The sequence below is a fragment of the Alosa pseudoharengus genome, unplaced genomic scaffold (assembly GCF_046254945.1).
Source record: "Alosa pseudoharengus isolate Yale_2024_CS ecotype anadromous, Long Island Sound unplaced genomic scaffold, YU_APseudo_1.1 YU_APseudo_1.1_scf_9, whole genome shotgun sequence".
Classification (NCBI taxonomy): domain Eukaryota; kingdom Metazoa; phylum Chordata; class Actinopteri; order Clupeiformes; family Clupeidae; genus Alosa; species Alosa pseudoharengus.
This window is the reverse complement of record NW_027468881.1, coordinates 16,138,571-16,143,957: the sequence shown is the minus strand read 5'-3', so window position 1 is coordinate 16,143,957 and position 5,387 is coordinate 16,138,571. Positions and strand designations below refer to the sequence as shown.

Genomic DNA, 5,387 nt, shown 5'->3' with positions numbered 1-5,387 from the left:
CTGGTGCACCTGCATGTGATCACCATGGAGACCCATGCGCGCCTCTCTCTCTTTCCCTCTCTCTTTTTCTCCCTCTCTCTCTGTCCTTCTCCCGCCTATATTAGATGAGGGGCCAGGTGCCGGCCGAGCCACAGACCCCAGGACGTCGAGCTGGGCAGCATTGGCCACACGCTGACCCTGTCTACTCTCCCATATGGAGTCCACATATGGGCCTCATGCATAAAGCATCAAGCCTAGCAGTGATAGTTTCTCCCAGTTAGGGAAAGAAAATCCAAGGCCCATGTAAAAAAAAGTTCCCTTTAATAGAGTAAATTCATGAGGCTGTACATTTATGCGCATCCATGACAGAAGTTATCAATTCAAAGATGAAATAGCTCCATTAAGCTATCAAAATAGCCATTGTTATTATTATTATTATTCTACTGTTGTTATTATTATTATTATTATTATTATTATTATTATTATTATTATTAGTATTAGTATTATTAGTATTATTAATTATTATGTTACCTGTTGCTATTTAGGCTAGGTTCTGCATGTTATTAGCCTATAGTCAGTCTGAGAGCCTAAAATAGAAAGAGAACTTAAAAGAGAAATATTCCAATGGAAAATTTCGAGAGATATGAGCGTTCTTCCTTAACGAGCTAAATAAAAGAAATAAAAGAAAAAATGACACTTTAATTATTTCTATTGATACGTGTCGATATAGGACTGCTAGATTTTATGCCAAACAAGTCTATAATGACCCTTTATAGCCTAGGCCTATTAGGCTACAAATATTTTGCGCCTAGCTCATTGTTTGCTTTCAGGGTGCTTCTCAGGTTAACTATAAATAAATACTGTGGCATGTCTCACATCACCGCTGCCAGCCGTCTACATCGGAGTTCATTCTTTGCTTTTTAAGCATACATGTACTTGTAGTCTGGAGTACGGAGGGCCAGCACCAATTGGATTCAGAGAATACTGTTACGGACTACTTTACCCACAAATCCTATCGTCGGCAACAAGCTGGCTGATTTCGCTTTGGGAGTGTTTCCCATTTAAACAAACACAGTGCGGAAGATGGCGGAGAGTTAATAGTGGAGGAAAAAAAGAAAATTGTGTGCTCGCAGGGATACGTTTAAATTGGTAAGTTTGCTGCTCCCCTTGTTTTGTTAGTGTCTGACCTTAGCGCATCTCTGTCGGTGCACAACGTTATTGTGCCCGGCTTGATATGACGGAAATTCTCAGACTTCGTCCACCACAGATGTTCGCGTAGACTCCGAACCGCAACACAACCTAGTGCCGTGCATGCTGGTTTATTTTGAGGGTAAGAATGCATCATATATTCTGAATGACTGTTTCTGAAACGAGGCTGAATATACAGCACAAGTTAAACACTATCGACTGAAAAACGATGTTTGTAGGAAATGAGAGTGATAGCCGTCTATTACACTGTGATATCCTATTCGATTAGCCTGAATTAAAACGTAAGCGAGTGAAGTTTGTGGGAAGAGCAAAGAAACTATTTGCATCACGAAATGTGCTTATTATTATAAACGAATGATCTGCACGGTAGTGTAAAGACAGATAGCCTACTTAAAATATATGTCCTCCTTCTACTTTATGTGGCAGCAGAGTTAAGGTTAGGATTTCAGATAGCTCCCCTGTCTGAGAAGGCTTTACGTGAAGGCGACTTGTATAACAGGACAGTGTCTGAACAGCATTATATGCTGCATTAGCTATTTGTCATGTATAGGTGAGTTTGATAGCCCCAAATTAAAGACAGTCTTACTATTTTTGCTCATGTCCGTTGGTGTGCTGGAACAATCACGCGGAAACAAATGTGCTGGCTTACATTTCGATTTGTCTTGGTAGGCTATGAAACTTACTTCGCCGTGGTTAGGCATGCATGCACAGAACTGCAGGATAGAGTTGGTGCATTAAGTTATGTGTCCTATCATGCCATCGCCGTCTTCATAGCGTGATCTCTACACATGATTATAAATTAATATTTCTCCGTTATTTTCGATCTGCCAGATTCACGATATCTCGGCTATCATTGGGGTCGTGTGGGAGTGGAAGGAGGGGTGTCGAGTCACTGCTACACCACCCGGGCAGTACGACCCCGTGAATATAGCCTCTAGGAGGCTACTCCACTGACAGTAGCCTACCAGAATCACCCAATTGTAAAGTTATCGTAAAGTTATCTTTATTCTAGAAAAAAGCACGTTTTCCTTACAAAACGCCAAGCACATTACACCAACGAAAATTCAGTCACTTTCACAATTTTCTTTTTAACCTAGCTTACTCCATGAATAGACTCTAGTAGTCCTGTGAGCGACATTTAAACTTTAAACGAACAACATTTAAAAACTTTAAACATTTAAACTAAGGGGGCGGGAGCGGTAGGAAGGAACCGAGCGTTATGGAAATGGTAACAGGTTCAGCGTACTCTCAGAAGCAAAACGGCTTCGCTTGTCAGAAAAGGACCACCTACTAGTGTAGCTTCATGTACAGAAAGTGACAGTCTCCAAAACCGAAAGCATTTTTTTCGCATGTTACATGCAGCCTACCCACAAATGTAGCCTACATCTGAGTCTTAGTGTTAAGATGTTCTAAGATGTTCCTCCGTAGGCCTACTCAAGGCACTTTAGTCGATCAGGATGTTATTCAAACATTCTTCAGCAGTCACTAGCTAATGTTGATAACCCAGCTATCCTATTTTAGTATTTGGGCAACATTTTGCCTGGTAACCTTGTAATTATTTGATCAATTGAATCCCCAGTCATCAAAGTTAAGGACACCATACTTATGGAAATGATTTATGACCGGTTCATAATTTATTTTCCCCTCTAGTAGAAGCTAGCTACATTGGCACAGGATGTGGCACACATCGACTGTGCCAGTCAGGATAGGAGATGGCCCTGCATGCTGGCCAGGAGAGGTCAATACTATGGGATTAGTATGAGTCACAAGTCCAGGCTCTGAAGAGAGTGGCATCAGGTGACTCTCCTGCCTCCTTTGTCTTAACAGGTTTACCTGGCCGTCTATAGGCTACTTCATATGAGGTACTGGCCAGAGGTTAGGGATTGAAGGATAGACATGCGTGTGATGTGAATAAAATGTAAAGAGAAACCTGGAGAAGGAGACTCAAACCTCTTTAGACAGGAGGGAGGGGCAGATGCAGGCAGTGATCTCTCTGTTGTTGCCTAGCTATATCCTGTGCACAGCTGATATAGGCCATGTTGTTAGGGTGGCGGCCAGCCAGGTGAGTCCTTATCATTAAGCCACGTGCCACTGCTGACCAAATCTTATCCACCTGTGGAGCGATGCCACTTTGATGGCTCTTTTAAAGCATTATATGCCAGCAATTTAGGTGTAGACTGCGCTGGAGTACTCTTCCGTGTACATTGAGCAACTGAGGGTACCGCTACACTCTCAGTAAAATCTGACTGCTGCCTTAACTACAGGTTTACAGTATGGATGTCTCTTTCTACTTTGACCCCACTCACTGTCGGTCTTCCGGACATTGTAAACGTGCTGGCGTGGAAACATGCAGTGCCGGGTTGGCAATATTTGTTTGGAAGACCAATGTCTTATCAGTTCCAGGGGCACTGTCCTTGGGCTTGGCTAGTTGTTTATTCGGAGCGTCTCACGTGTTTTCTGTACTTGTGTCTCTCAAGCCAGCACACGTCAGTGACTCATTTCATGTTGGGTGATAAAAATGCACTTTGCGCTATTAGTAGGAAAAGTGATTTTGTGCAGTGTGGAACAAAAGAAGTTGAGCAAGATGCAGTCTTTCTCTCAAGTCTGTGTGTCACGTGTGTGTGTGTGTGTGTTTGATATTTTTTTTAAGGATGGGGTGGTGAGGCTGTGTGAGGCAGTGTAAGAACATGATATATGTGTGTCGCCAAAAGAGAGGAAGTGTGTGTTGGGCGGAACAAGCGTGGCAGTCAAACCTACAGATTTACAGCTGTGTGTGTCTCCCTCTCCCCTCTCCAAGTGCCGACACTCAATTAACGTGGCTTTTTGCCCCCTTTTCTCTCTCTTCCGCGCCTGCCTGCCCCTTTTGCTTGTCCCGGTAGTGCCGAGGGCTCCTAAATCGTGCGGGAGCAGGGTGGTCAGACAGCGTCATGCTGCCAGGGGCCTGTGGCCTGCGCTGTAGGGAACACCAGGATGAATGACTGAGGGGGTGTGTGTGTGTGTGGGGGGGGGGGGGGGTTGGTTGCTGTGGTGACAGTGATGCATCACGACTGTCACAAGCTAAGCGGCGGTAGAGGACTGTGAGCTGCTTTGAGGATGGGGGCGGGGAGGTGGTTGCCGGCTGGGTCAGGATGAGTGGGTCGACTGGGGTAGAGCTGGAGGGGTAGGGTTTAGCGAAGCACCATAGCAGGCGCCTCTGGCTGAGGTGAGTGAGTGAGTGTGTGAGCGAGAGGGAAAGAAATTCACAGGGACTGGGTCTGGATAAAGCTGCATACAGCAGGAATGCTGTTTGTTGGTATGCCTGTTGGTTTTTTCCTTCTTTTTTCCCAACTGCCCTTCCCTCCACTCCCCTGCCCACACTCTGCTCTCTTGTGCCTCTGTCGGTTGCCTCTCGATTCTTTAGTGCATCTCATGTTCCTGTTGTCTCTCCACACTGTGCTCCCCCCCCCATGTTTATTTATTCTAACCTTAATATATTCAGGCTGGTCTCTGAAGAGTGGTTTCGGTCATATATAGAAGGAAAGTATGGGGTGTGACTGTTGTGCCTCCCCATTGAACTCCTGATAGATGAGAACAGGAACCCTATCCAGCCCCATCCCTTTTTCAGGCCAAGGAGGGGTGGGAGGCTATGGACCATGTGCAGCGAGAGCTTCTCAGTGTGTCCGTGCATATTGAAGATGAATTAATCTTTCAACGTCACATTGGTTTCACATCGGAGGAGGAGCGGCAGAGAAAGACTTCATTCTTTAGGCCTCCCTCTTCTTCTTCTTCTCCTCCTCCTTTGTCCTCTTTCTCCTCCTCCCTCTTTGAGTCTCCTGGTGACTAGTAGGGAAGAGTTGGCTGCCTGGCACTCGGAACAGGTTCACCGCTGTCTAGTCCAGAGGTTCTCAACCTTTTTGGGGCTAAGGCACACCAAAGATCAAACCAAAACGCCAAGGCCAGCTTATGGTTACTGATTGTAAAATATGTGACACACATTGTTATCTAGGCAATAACAGGAGTGTTCATTCTCATTCTCATGTTTCTCTATACAGTGTGTTCATGAGCTGAGACCGCAGTGATGGAGCTTTCTAATCAATAAGCTGTGTCATTGATGCATTTAAAAATAGTTCTATAGCCTATTTCATGAACCTGTATAAAAGCACATTAGGTTCCACCAAATTCAACGGCACACCTCACTTTGCTTCACGGCACACCGGTTG

The 5,387-nt window shown here is 44.9% G+C and overlaps 1 protein-coding gene across 3 annotated transcripts in view; it reads left to right on the top strand.

The window, feature by feature from the left end:
- The first annotated feature begins 1,051 nt into the window (after positions 1-1,051).
- LOC143114123 (nuclear receptor coactivator 3-like) overlaps positions 1,052-5,387 on the top strand; it is a 68,872-nt gene continuing 64,536 nt past the window's right edge. For 2 of the 3 annotated variants that reach the window (XM_076275591.1, XM_076275592.1), the window contains exon 1: positions 1,052-1,128. The gene's annotated coding sequence lies outside the window, so the exon portion shown is untranslated. Of the gene's footprint in view, positions 1,129-1,252; positions 1,310-5,387 lie in introns of those variants that run through there. The other variant, XM_076275593.1, reaches the window with a different exon arrangement.